Raw genomic sequence first — 14502 nt, 5'->3', positions numbered from 1 at the left:
TGTGATACTCTGTATGATTTAAATCTATTTGCTATATGATACTCTTGGTGATTTGAATCTGTTTGCTATGTGATACTCTGTATGATTTAAATCTATTTGCTGTATGATACTCTTGGTGATTTAAATCTGTTTGCTGTATGATACTCTGTATGATTTGAATGTGTTTGCTATGTGATACTCTGTATGATTTAAATCTATTTGCTGTATGATACTCTTGGTGATTTGAATCTATTTGCTATGTGATACTCTGTATGATTTAAATCTATTTTCTGTATGATACTCTTGGTGATTTGAATAGGTTTGCTGTATGAAACTCTGTATGATTTGAATCTGTTTGCTATGTGATACTCTGTATGATTTAAATCTATTTGCTATGATACTCTTGGTGATTTGAATATGTTTGCTGTATGATACTCTGTATGATTTGAATCTGTTTGCTATGTGATACTCTGTATGATTTAAATCTATTTGATGTATGATACTCTTGGTGATTTGAATCTGTTTGCTATGTGATACTCTGTATGATTGAAATCTATTTGCTGTATGATACTCTTGGTGATTTGAATATGTTTGCTATGTGATACTCTCTGTGATTTGAATCTGTTTGCTTTGTGATACTCTGTATGATTTGAAAAATCTATTTGCTATGTGATACTCTTGATGATTTAAATGTGTTTGCTATGTGATACTCTGTATGATTTGAATCTATTTTGCAGTATGATACTTCGTATGATTTGAATCTGTTTGCTATGTGATACTCTATATCATATGAATCTATTTGCTGTATGATACTCTTGGTGATTTGAATATGTGTGCTATGTGATACTCTGTATGTTTTGAATCTATTTGCTGTATGCTACTCGATCTGGTGATTGAATCTGATTGCTATGTGATACATTGTATCATTTGAATCTATTTGCTGTATGATACTTCTGGTGATATGAATCTGTTTGCTATGTGATACTCTGTATCACTTGAATCTATTTGCTTTATGATACTTCTGGTGATATGAATCTGTTTGCTATGTGATACTCTGTATGATTTGAATATGTTTGATACTCTTTTTCGTATGATGCTCACAGTGACAAAAATCAGTTTGCTGTATGATACTTACTCTGACTGATATTTGATAGATCAGTTTGCTATATTTTACTCTTGGTGATTTTAACCTGTTTCCTATAAGTATATTGGTGATTTGAATCTGTTTGCAATTCGTATATGATACTTTTGGTTATTTAAATATGCTTGCTACTAAAATATAGTACGCTTGGTGATTTGAATATGTTTGCGAGTCGTTTATAATACTTTTGGTGATGTTAATCTGTTTGCTACTCGTATATGATACTCTTGGTGATTTGAATCTGTTTGCTACTCGTGTATGATACTCTTCTTGATTTGAATAATTTTCTTTATCATAAGAACTGTAATTTGAATCTGATTATTGCACAATACCCTCTGCAATTTGAATCTGTTTGCTTAATGATACTCACAATAATATGAATATGTTTAGGATATGATACTTACTGTGATTGGAATCTTGTTGCTAAAGGAGACTCAATGTGAATTTAATTAGTAAGCTATATGATAATATGTGACGTGCATATGTTTGCTATATACGATTATACTCTTGCTGAGTAGAGTCGGCTTGCTATATGATGCTAACTTGGACGTTTAACTGTGTTATAGATGTTGTTTTTATCCCCACGCTTGTTGAAAAGCGTGGTGATATTGTGGTTATCTCCGCCGTCCGTCTGTCCGTCCGTCTGTCTGTCCGTCCGTCCTGGCCACTATCTACTCCTACACTATAAGCACTAGAAACTTGAAACTTTCACACATGGTAGCTATGAGCATATGTGCGACCCTGCACTATTTGGAATTTCGATCTGACCCCTGGGTCAAAAGTTATGGGGGTTGGGGCGGGGCCGGGTCAGAGATTTTCACTCATTTTTTATGTTATTTTGCATTAATTTCTTCATTTCTGCACCGATTTACTTCAAATTGTAACTGAACCGCTCTTATGACAATACGGTCAATCTCAACTATGCATGGCCGCATTACCAAACTTGTGGCGCCCCGCCCACATAGACCACACCCACCCAAAATTGCCTTTTACTATAATTTCTTCATTTCTACACCGATTCACTTCAAATTGATACTGAAATTCTCTTATGACAATACGGTCAATCTCAACTATGCATGACAATACGGTCAATCTCAACTATACATGGCTCCATTACCAACCCTGAGGCGCCCCACGCACATAGGCCACACCCATCCAAAATTGCCTTTTACTTAATTTCTTAATTTCTACACCGATTCACTTCTAATTGATACTGAACTTCTCTTATGACAATACGGTCAATCTCAACTACGCATTGCCCCATTACCAACCCTGGGGCGCCCCTGGGTCAAACATGCGGCGTGGGGATACGCGTCGGCCTCTGCCGCGCCATTTCTAGTTTATATTTTGAATCTGTTTGTATGTGACTTGAATCTTTTCAATGTGTGTTAGTCCTATTGGCTTGAATCTGTTTGATGTATGTTTTTCACTTTACATTGAATATGCTTGATACATGAGCCTAGCTGTGACATGAATATGTCTCTTTAATGATTCTCACTGTAACTTAAATCTGATTAATCTATGATAGTCATTTTGACTTAAATATATGCGTTATATGATACTCATATGTTTATGCATGAAGCTGACTGCCTCTTGAAATTTATTGGAAATAGTTTTAGCGAACGAAAAAAAGCAACTAAAATGGATATATTCTAGTTGTGTTGTCTGTTAACAATATCTATCTTCCTTGACATTTTGAAGTGGTAAACATTTCCTTTATATTGTTTGTTGAAAGTCTTATTTTATCGCGCACTACTTTACTTTCGAATGTGGGTTCCTAGTTTCTATGCGGTTGAAAGTTTTGTTTTATCGCGCGGTTGACGTTTATTTAACTATCATATGTTGATGTGTCAGTGGTTGAAATGCATTTAGTAATTAGTTGTTTATGAAAGTCCATTTCATGATGCGATACAAGATTTAAATAATTTACCATTAGCCCTGGCGTAAACCAACACACATAAAACTTCATATATTTCAATACAATTGCTATACGTATAAAACATGTGTTTTATAATCGCATTTATCGGAAATTTTGATTACAAATCGATTATTACGCAAATTATTTATTCTCATAACAACTAATGAACGCGCTCTTGGCATTATGAATAATTAGTTGGAATTGCGCTTAAGCCGAGAACATGTTCCGATTACTTTCACCCATGGGCGTTCGCAAGTTTCAGAGTTCTTAATTCCCCGCATTTTCTAATTTACTACTGATATTTTCGATTGCAAGATATTCACACGTATGTGTAGTGCATATGATGTCCATCTAGCGATTACGAGGTCCCGGGTTACATTCCCATTTCTGGGAGCACTCGCGGGATCTTCGCCTAGGACGTCGAGTACTTGTTTTACCCAGGAAACTGACTAGAGTGTCTAAATAAGCCTTAGGCTTTCGATACACTCGGGATAAACTAAATTAGTTTAAGCAAAATACCAACACATATGACTGAATACGCGGCAAAAATAGTTTGTATCGTGTATTACAAGTAGACTTTGTATACAAATTACACGTATTGGCATTACTGCATGCAGGTGTTTGTCCGGTGATTGCCAGTTGACTTATGTGGTTATTCTAATACTTTATGACACTATGGGGAGTATTTAATATATTTGTGACACGTGATTTGCAAATTGGGATTACCGTTTCGAAAGACAGATATAGCAGAAATTAATAATATAGAATAACAAGAGCTATCTCCATAGGATGACATATGCCCCCGATAAACGCTTTGATAGAAGTTATGAGCATTTTTTGAAACCTAACGCAGATTTGAAAACCTAAACGCGGACCCTAAGTTCAAGGTCAATGTCAAAGGTGTCTAAATTTGTGTACATATGGAACGGCATTGTCCATATACACATGCATATCAAATATGAAGGTTACATCTGATGCGACATATAAGTTATGAGCATTCTTCAAAAACCTATACGCAAATTGTGACGGACAGACGGACAGACGGACGGACAGACGGACAGTGCGATCACTATATGCCCTCCTTCGGGGGCATAAAACATAATTGGGTAATGCAATGATGTGGAGTTAAAATAAGTTCAATGTAACAGTTTCGGAACTGTAGTTTAAAGACGGCAGAAGATGTCGTATAATACTAGAAAGCGTTTGCAGAATAGCTTCAATGGACCACAAAGAAGGCCTCGTGAGAGCTATATCCGAGAAACTTGTGAAATTAAGATCATGGCTTTGTGGCTACAGTAGGATCATCTTAGAATTCATATATTATATTCGGCGTTTTCAGTATAGGACTACAAAGAGGCCGCACGAGAGCTATATCCGAGAAACGTGCGGAACGTAGAACGTGGAATTCGTAAATGGAATGATTAATACATGTAGGAAGTAATCTAATTATTTTACTATAAAGTCATTTTTGTTCGGCCTTAATTCTTGATATTGTCATTTCTTGTTGTAACCATTTGATTTCTCTTAAGAAAGTCATAAAAGTCTATTTTTTATAATTTTATAGGAAAGTGGGTATTCTTGAATCCGGGATTTGAGCTTTAATTGACGTTCTTTTTATTGACGTACATTTATCCGCAATTTAATGTACGTTAAGTCAATGACATGTAGAACATGCTTTTCAAATAGAAATATTGAAATATCAAATTAATATATGCTGTGTATAAATACTGTATGTTTCTTTAGAAAATTTATTTTGAATTTCTACTGGATGCAAGATGTAGGATTTGTATCAGAACATTATTGTTTATTCAACCATAACGTTTGTTATGCAACACCATGTTTTATGAATACATTGTATGTGATGATATGTGTTGAACAAGGACCATCACGGTCTATTTCAACTGTGTAAGTATGTATATGTATTTGTCGAAATAAAAGTTCTCTCTCTCTCTTTCTTTCTGTTATTATTAGTGTTATCCTGATGAAGGCGTAAGCCGAAACGTTGATAAAAAGGGAAGAAAAATAAGTGTTTTTGTTGGATTTATCATACTATCTTAAGAAAGTCTGTCAATCGAAGGATATGCTGAAGATTAGTATCCTCAAAAGTATTATTTTTTTATTCTTAGGACTTAGATTCATTATTATTGATTTTCAAAATAATATATCTTTCACACAACACAAAAAATTCATTCGTTAATCAAAGATTGCTCGTGGCATGTAAATGAGTCATTCTTGAAAATGATTCAATAATTCAAAATATCTCATAGCATGTAAACGTATCTGTATTAAAGATGTTCGGATAATATCTCAAAGCATGTATCGCTCTTGAAGATGCTTCAATAACTCGTAAATCAAAAATATCTAATTGTATATGTGTTACTATTGAAGATGCGTGGATGATTCGTGAATCATCATGTTTTTGTGAGATAATTGAAGATTTAACGTTAATTGAAGGACATTATATATTTCTGGTTTCTCACAACAAACGCATTTAATGGCATTAACACACTTTTAAATGCATTTCCGGTGTACTTACCCTGCTTATGTGATCCTCTATTTCGTGGTAGATTAGCTCAATATATAAATCCCAAATCCACGATTTTTCTTTTAACAGCACAAATATCTGCTGTTCGTATATCCGCTGTTACAAGTGGTCCGATTGATACATAATCAAGAACGGGCAATCAGGTACACAATTTTAAACATACGGCAACGCTGCATTTGATAGAGAAAACACGCATAAACAAAGAGTAACGCTAGAAAGGTGGATGTTTATTTCGCCGATATCTGGCAATGTCGTTCGCCTTAGATTCTATACGTAAATGTTTAAACTTCACACAAATTACAGCCCAAAAGGTTAAGCAAAATCCTGTACACGCTCCCGATTTGTTTATCTTAGGCACTCGCACTAAAATAAAAACACATTGATTCACGTGCTGAAATCTATCCTGTTCCACGCTAGCATATAAAATACTCGATGGGGAAATCGCATCGTGTTACCATGCTGCCAGTTATAATGGTAATAAATGAATTAAAATCCTATGCGTCTGAGGCTTTCTCGAGACATCGATATTCCCCAATTCTGCTATTGGTGAAAACGCGCTCTTTGATGCCGCCTTTGCCTGCAGTCATGTGCGATCGGTATCTCTCGTGAATCCTTTAATTTCATTAGAAGAAGAATATAATACTGTCATCTCTTTTGCATAAGTTGGGATAGTGATTATTTCCTAGAATTCTGAAACATCCCTGTCTGTACAGAACCGAACATAATATTTGCTATGTACAAATACAAAAAAGTAGATGATGATTTTCCTCTGGTCACACGGGTACATGGACGGTCAACAAAATATTGAGTATGAAACTGAATATAATATAAACTAGGTAATACATTTCATGATAAATAATGTAAGTGTATTTGAGAGTCGCCGTGGCGAAGTGGATAGGGAGTCCGCCTAGCGACCGGTAGGTCATGGCTTTGATCCCAACTGAAGGAGCGTACCTAAGATATCACCCACAGACACCACGTACTGGTTCTAGTCACAGGAGACGGACTCGAGGGCGTTTCAAATAAACCTTAGGCTTTCTATTTCACCCAAAGGCACCAAGTAGGGGTTCTGGTCACACGAGACGGACTCGAGAGCGTTTTAAATAAAGCTTGGCCTTATATGCTAACATAAATAGGTTTAATTAAACTAAGTGTAATTGAGCGTATTTCAAACAACGTGTATGTTGTTCCGAGTTTAACGTGAACTCGTCTTACAAGACATCATAATCATAGTATTATATGCAAGTATTTCCCGTCTATTTTAAATAATAGTAAGACCTTTTGTAACGAAGAATGTAAATATTTCTATGACGAGTGTGGGTCCATGTCGAATGAATAACATTGTTTATACATATACATGTATAATTATGTAGTTTCTCACAGTCAGCAGTGTTCTCGAAGTGGCACCTGTATTTGTATTTTATTAGTTTAGTTTAAATCTTTTTTGTTTTAGCTCGAAAGCATTTAAAGTACTGATACTTACTTGAAACGCTCTCGAGTCCGTTTTCTAGGACTAGAACCACTATTTGATGTCTATGGGGGTGGAGATCTTAAACACGCTCCCACGTGGATCGAACCCGTGCCTTCCCAGTCGCTAGGCGGACACCATATCCATATAAATTTATTTTATTGTACTCTAACTGGTCGAAACATGGTAAAATATACTAAATACATGTGTATATTGTTTCTTCTTCAATATTCATATCGGCACCTGTGAATATTTATTTGTAAGATTGTCGACATGCCTCTTGAAGATAAGACAATTTAATTTCAAACTTATTGTTTGCATTGATCTTAACTCATAAGCAGGGCGTCATTTATACAGGGTTGGTGTACAAAGCTTTCCATCGGCACTCCTTTAAACGTTTGATCTGATATAATCGACATGCTAGGTTCTCTAATAAAACGATCGGATCAAAGCAGAACATTGCAGCAGGTCGCTTTATTTTGATTTCGTAATTTACCGGTAGTTTGAATGAAAAGTGTGTTCGATAAATAACGACAAAAAAAACAGATATGTGTGTCTTTTGGAGATTTCAGAATATGATAAAGCTAACGAGACATTCACAATTCGTGACAATTTAGTAAAAAGCATTCAGAAATGAAAGGCAAATAGCAATATGTTATCATTTAGTTTGCTCAAGTGCCGATCATCCGACATATGAAAGTGTCGTTATTGATCGTGCTTTACGCCCATTAACCAATTTTTAAAGTGTTGACACGTTTCAATTTAACAGGAGGGGGTCATACCCAGTAACTTAATAGCGATAAGTTTTGGTTCAACATACCAGTGAGCTGCTATTACTTGGTCCATAAACTACGATAATGCGAAACTTGTTTTCATGATCTAAGAAATATTTGTGCAACCAAAATGAGAATAATATTTACGATGCTGCGCTCAATCCTGATACCTCTGTGTGTGTGAGTGTGCTATTTAGTGGGCTATTTGATTTCGCATTAAAAACAACCTGCGATCTTCGTGTTAAGAATAGTGAATACTAATTGTAAACTAGGTAGATGTCTACCGGCAACATGTGCAGAATCTCAAGACCTTGACTTTTGTCCGATGTTAGATGACTTACTCGTGACACACCCTCTCTTAACGGTAAACATGTGTGGTACGATACTTTAAAATCTACCTTATTGTATATTTGGTTCTTTCGTTGTTTGCAATCAGTAGCTGTTGATTTGCAAATAAGTCTAAATAAAGTTAACGTAACAAGTACACGATACAAAATATGGATGCACATGAACATTATCACGTAAAGAATTGTAAGCAAATTTTTAATTTGTACAATAAACTACGAACTTACTTTCTATTAGTTACGGTGTATGATCACACAGACCTACTTCATGTTGATTAATTATCTTTAGTAGTACTATATTTAAACTAAAGGCTAAATGTTGAAAATAGAAAGGACTTGATACAGTTCCGCATTGTTTTAAAAGATAATCATAACATGAATTTACTAATCTGTAATACACTGAATAATTTTAATTAATTAATTAACAATTAAAAGGAAGAATATTAGATAAAGACATGTTCCTTTTATGTGTCTCGAATCAGAGACCTCTCGAAGCAAAAATCGTTTGCGCTAAGGCAGGCTTTTATATGTGAAAGGTAATATAAAGTCTTCGGAAATACATTTTTCTGATTGAGGTTGAAGGTAGCTTTCATGATTTTCCACATCAGCCATTAGAAAAACTGCTCACACATCTGGCAATTTTTTAAAAAATCAATCCACAATCATGTTCGGACTCAGTCCAGATACATACAAAATTAACGTTCTGAGCAAGTTTCACGGGGGTGGGTAAACAAATGTAACATATAGGCGTTTGAACATTTCAACTATAGCCAAACAAGAAAGTGTTGTGCCTCATGGTGGCCGTGTTTTTTTCTCGATGGACAGAAAACCATACATAAAAAATAATGTTCAAACAAAGTTTCATAAAGATAGCTCAAACAAATTAACGTCTAGAATTATATAAATATATATATATACATATAATATATATATTACTTCAACAGGACTCAGTTTCGTATTCACCCAATATACCATTGTGACCCTTGATTTCACCCAATTTCATGAAGATAGAACAGCAAATTTGGACTGAATTGTTCACAAGTTTTTTATTTGACCTTGTGACGTAGTTTTTCACCCCATATAAGCAAATTTCAAACTCGTCCCAGATATCATTAGGACAAATTGTCTAATCAAGTTGCATATGTATTTTATGCAATAAATGGCTAAGTCCCATAGTTTTTTACCCCTGTGACCCCAATTTCAAACTATGCAGAGATATAATGGGGGCGAATGTTATGACAGTTTCATGAAATCAAACTTGAATGTATTTTATCTGTGATAGTCATTTTGACTTTAATCTGTGTGTTATATGATACTCATATGTTTTATATATGATACTGAGTGTCTCTTGAAATTCATTGGAAATAGTTTTAGCGAATGAAAAAAGCAACTGAACTGGATATATTCTAGTTGTGTTGTCTGTTTACAGTATCTATCTTCCTTGACATTTTGAAGTGTTACACATTTTATTTATATTGTTTGTTGAAAGTCTTATTGTATCGCGCACTACTTAACTTTAATTGTGGGTTCCTAGTTTCTATGTGCTTGAATGTTTTGTTTTATCACGCGGTTGGTGGTGTTTTTAATTAACTAATTAAGTCCTGATTTGTCAGTGAATGCATCTAGTAATGTGTTGTTTATGAAAGTCCATTTCATGATGCGAAACAAGATTTAATAATTTACCATTAGCCCTGATGTAAACCAACCCACAGGAGACTTCATATATTTCAAGACGATTGCTATTCGTATAAAACACGTGTTTTATAACCGAATGAATCGGAGATTCTTGTTATAAATCGATTATTACGCAAATTATGTATTCTCATAACAACTAATGAACGCGCTCTTGGCATTTTTGAATTTAGCACTGCGCGTAAGCCGAGAACGTGTTTCGATTACTTTCACCCATGGGCGTTCGCAAGTTTCAGAATACTTAATTCCCCGCATTTTATAATTTACTACTAATATTTTTGATAGCAAGATATTCACGCGTATGCGTAATGGATATGATGTCCATCTAGCGATCATGATGTCCCGGGTTCAATCCCCAATTCTGGGAGCACTCCCGGTATCTTCGCTGAAGACGTCGAGTACTGGTTTTACCCAGGAAACTGACTCGAGTGTAAATAAGCCTTAAGCTTTCGATACATTCGGGCTAAAATTAATTAGTTTTAGCAACATAACTACAGAGATGAACGAATACGCGGCAAAAATAGTTTGTATCGTGTATTACAAGTAGACTTTGTATACAAATTACGCGTATTGGCATAACTGCATGCAGATGTTTGTCCGGTGATTGCCAGTTGACTTATGTGGTTATTCTAATACTTTATGACACTATGGGGAGTATTTAATATGTTTGTGACACGTGATTTGCAAATTGGGATTACCGTTTCGAAAGACAGATATAGCAGAAATTAATAATATAGAATAACAAGAGCTGTCTCCATAGGATGACATATGCCCCCGATAAACGCTTTGATAGAAGTTATGAGCATTTTTTGAAACCTAACGCAGATTTGAAAACCTAAACGCGGACCCTAAGTTCAAGGTCAATGTCAAAGGTGTCTAAATTTGTGTGCATGTGGAACGGCATTGTTCATATACACATGCATACCGAATATGAAGGTTACATCTGAGGCGACATAGAAGTTATGAGCATTCTTCAAAACCTAAACGCAAAGTGTGACGGACAGACGGACGGACAGTGCGATCACTATATGCCCTCCTTCGGGGGCATAAAACATAATTGGGTAATGCAATGATATGGAGTTAAAATAAGTTCAATGTAACAGTTTCGGAACTGTAGTTTAAAGACGGCAGAAGATGTCGTATAATACTAATACGCGTTTGCAGAATAGCTCCAATGGACCACAAAGAAGGCCTCATGAGAGCTATATCCGAGAATCTTGTGAAATTAAGATCATGGCTTTGTGGCTACAGTAGGATCATCTTAGAATTCATATATTGTATTCAGCGTTTGCAGTATAGGGCTACAAAGAGGCCGCACCAGAGCTATATCCGAGAAACGTGTGGAACGTAGAACGTTGAATTCGTAAATGGAATGATTAATCTAATTATTTTACTATAATGTCATTTTTGTTCGGCCTTAATTCTTGATATTGTCATTTTCTTGTTGTAACCATTTGATTTCTCTTAAGAAAGCCATAAAAAGTCTAAACAAATTTTTATTATTTTATAGAAAATTGTGTATTCTGGAATCCGGGATTAAAGCTTTATTTAATTGACGTTCTTTTTATTGACGTACATTTTCACGCAATTTAATGTACGTTAAGTCAATGACATGTAGAACATGCTTTTCAAATAGAAAAATTGAAATATCAAATTAATATATGCTGTGTATAAATACTGTATGTTTCTTTAGAAAATTTAGTTTGAATTTCTACTGGATGCGAGATGTAGGATTTGTATCAAAACATTCTTGTTTATTCAACCATAACGTTTTTTTTTATGCAACACCATGTTTTATGAATATATGAATGATATATGTTGAACAAGGACAATAACGGTCGATTTCAACTGCGTAAATATGTATATGCATTTGTCGAAATAAAAGTTCTCTCTCTCTCTCTCTCTTTCTGTTATTATTTGTGTTATCCTGATGAAGGCGTAAGCCGAAACGTTGATAAAAAGGGAAGAAAAATATGTGTTTTTTGTTGGATTTATCAAACTATCTTAAGAAAGTCTGTCAATCGAAGGATATGCTGAAGATTAGTGTTCTCAAAGGTATAATTATTTTCATTCTTAGGACTTAGATTCGGCATTATTGATTTTTAAAATAATATATCTTTCAAAAAAAATTAATTCGTTAATCAAAGATTGCTCGTGGCATGTAAATGAGTCATTCTTGAAAATGATTAAATAATTCAAAATATCTCATAGCATGTAAACGTATCTATATTAAAGATGTTCGGATAATATCTCAAAGCATGTATCACTCTTGAAGATGCTTCAATAACTCATAAATCAAAAATATCTAATAGCATGTATATGTGTTACTATTTAAGATGCGTGGATGATTCGTGAATCATGTTTTTGTGAGACAATTGAAGATTTAACGTTAATTGAAGGACACTATATATTCTGGTTTCTCACAACAAACGCATTTAATGGTATTAACACACTTTTAAATGCATTTCCGGTGTACTTACCCTGCTTATGTGATCCTCTATTTCGTGGTAGATTAACTCAATATATAAATCCCAAATCCACGATTTTTCTTTTAACAGCACAAATATCTGCTGTTCGTATATCCGCTGTTACACGTGGTCCGATTTATACGAAATCAAGAACGGGCTATCAGGTACACAATTTCCATCCCTCGTAAAAACATACGGCAACGCTGCATTTGATAGAGAAAACACGCATAAACAAAGAGAACCGCTAAAAAGGTGGATGTTTATTTCGCCGATATCTGGCAATGTCGTTCGCCTAAGATTCTATACGTAAATGTTTAAACTTCACACAAATTACAGCCCAAAAGGTTTAGCCAAATCTTGTACACGCTCCCGATTTGTTTATCTTAGGCACTCGCACTAAAATAAAAACACATTGATTCACGTGCTGAAATCTATCATGTTCCACGCTAGCACATAAAATACTCGATGGGGAAATCGCATCGTGTTACCATGCTGCCAGTTATAATGGTAAGAAATGCATTAAAATCCTATGCGTCTGAGGCTTTCTCGAGACATCGATATTCGCAATTCAGCTATTGGTGAAAACGCGCTCTTTGATGCCGCCTTTGCCTGCAGTCATATGCGATCGGTATTTCTCGTGAATCCTTTAATTTCATTAGAAGAATAATACAATATTATCATCTCTTTTGCATATGGGATAGTGAGAATTTCCTAGAATTCTGATACATCCCGTCTGTACAAAAACGAACATATGAGATTGCTATGTACATGTACGATAGATTATCATTTCCTCTGATCACAAGGGTACATGGACGGTCGATAAAATATTGAGTATAAAACTGAATATTATATAAACTAGGTAATACATGTCATGATAAATAATGTAAGTGTAATTGAGCGTATTTCAACGAACGTTAATGTTGTTCCGAGTTGTACGTTCACGCGTCTATTCAGACATCATTATCCTAGTATTATATGCTAATATTTAACCTATGTTTTAAATAATAGTTATACTTTGTAACCAAGACTGTATATTTCTACGAAACGTTTGGGTCCATGTCAAATGTATAACACTGTTTATACATATAGATGGATAATTATGTAGTTTCACACATGCAACAGACCTCTCGGAGTGGCTCTTGTATTTGTATTTTATTACTTTAGTTTAAACCTATTTATTTTAGCTCAATTGCATATTAAATACTACTACATATTTGAAACAATCTCGAGTCCGTTTTCTATGACTAGAACCAGTACTTGATGTTTATGAGGGAGATCTACAGAACGTTCCCACGGTGATTGAACCCGTGGCTTCCCGGTCACTAGGCGGACACCACATCCACTAAACCTCGGTGGCCTTCAATTTAATTTTATTCACACTGGTCAAAAAAGGGCACAATATACTAAATACATGTGTATAATGTATCTCTTTTATATTCATGTTAATTTGAAAAATAATCGACATGTCCCTTGAAGAAGACAGTTTAATTTTAAACTTTTTGTTTGCATTTATCTTAACTAATAAGTAGGGCGTCATTTATACAGGGTTGGTGTACAAAGCTTTACATCGGATATATATGATAGTGATTTTTTTTCAGAAGTAGATTTTTCGTTAAAATTCGATTAATTTTTATTCAAAATGAAGTTTTTAGTAATTAATATATATATATATAAATGTAGCCACACGCTATCCCCCTGTGGAGTTCACAAGCTTTTTCTGAAATTAACCATATTATATATATATATATATATATATATATATTATATGTTACCTCAAAGGGGGACCACACTTTCGTACTGATCCAATATATCAGTATGACCAATGTTTTCACCCAATTTCATGAACAAATTTGGACTGAAATTGTTCACAAGCTTTTTTTAAATTTGACCTTGTAACCTAGTTTTCCACCCCATATAAGCAAATTTCAAACTCGTCCAAGATGTCATTAGGACAAATTGTCTGATCAAGTTGCATGTATCTTATGCCATTAATGGCTAAGTCCCAGTTTTTTTTACCCCTGTGACCCCAATTTCAAATTATGCAGAGATATAATGTTATGACAAAGTTTAATAAAACAAGAGATGTGTTTGTCAGAAACAAAATGCCCCCACCCCTCCCTTCTGCGCCGCTTTGAAGCCATATATTTGACCTCTGACCTTTAAGGATGACCTTG

At 34.7% G+C, this 14502-nt stretch overlaps 1 protein-coding gene across 2 annotated transcripts in view; it reads right to left on the bottom strand.

Annotated features, from left to right (window-relative positions):
* The window catches only part of LOC127868839 (dual 3',5'-cyclic-AMP and -GMP phosphodiesterase 11-like), a 97700-nt gene extending 84770 nt beyond the window's left edge, over positions 1-12930 (bottom strand). Inside the window, exon 1 of one of the 2 annotated variants that reach the window (XM_052410924.1) lies at positions 12341-12930. The gene's annotated coding sequence lies outside the window, so the exon portion shown is untranslated. Of the gene's footprint in view, positions 1-5574; positions 5692-12340 lie in introns of those variants that run through there. The other variant, XM_052410925.1, reaches the window with a different exon arrangement.
* Positions 12931-14502: the final 1572 nt, after the last annotated feature.

Source organism: Dreissena polymorpha, chromosome 2 (genome assembly GCF_020536995.1).
Source record: "Dreissena polymorpha isolate Duluth1 chromosome 2, UMN_Dpol_1.0, whole genome shotgun sequence".
NCBI lineage: Eukaryota > Metazoa > Mollusca > Bivalvia > Myida > Dreissenidae > Dreissena > Dreissena polymorpha.
The sequence above is the reverse complement of the archived record's forward strand: the minus strand, read 5'-3'. Positions and strand labels throughout refer to the sequence as shown.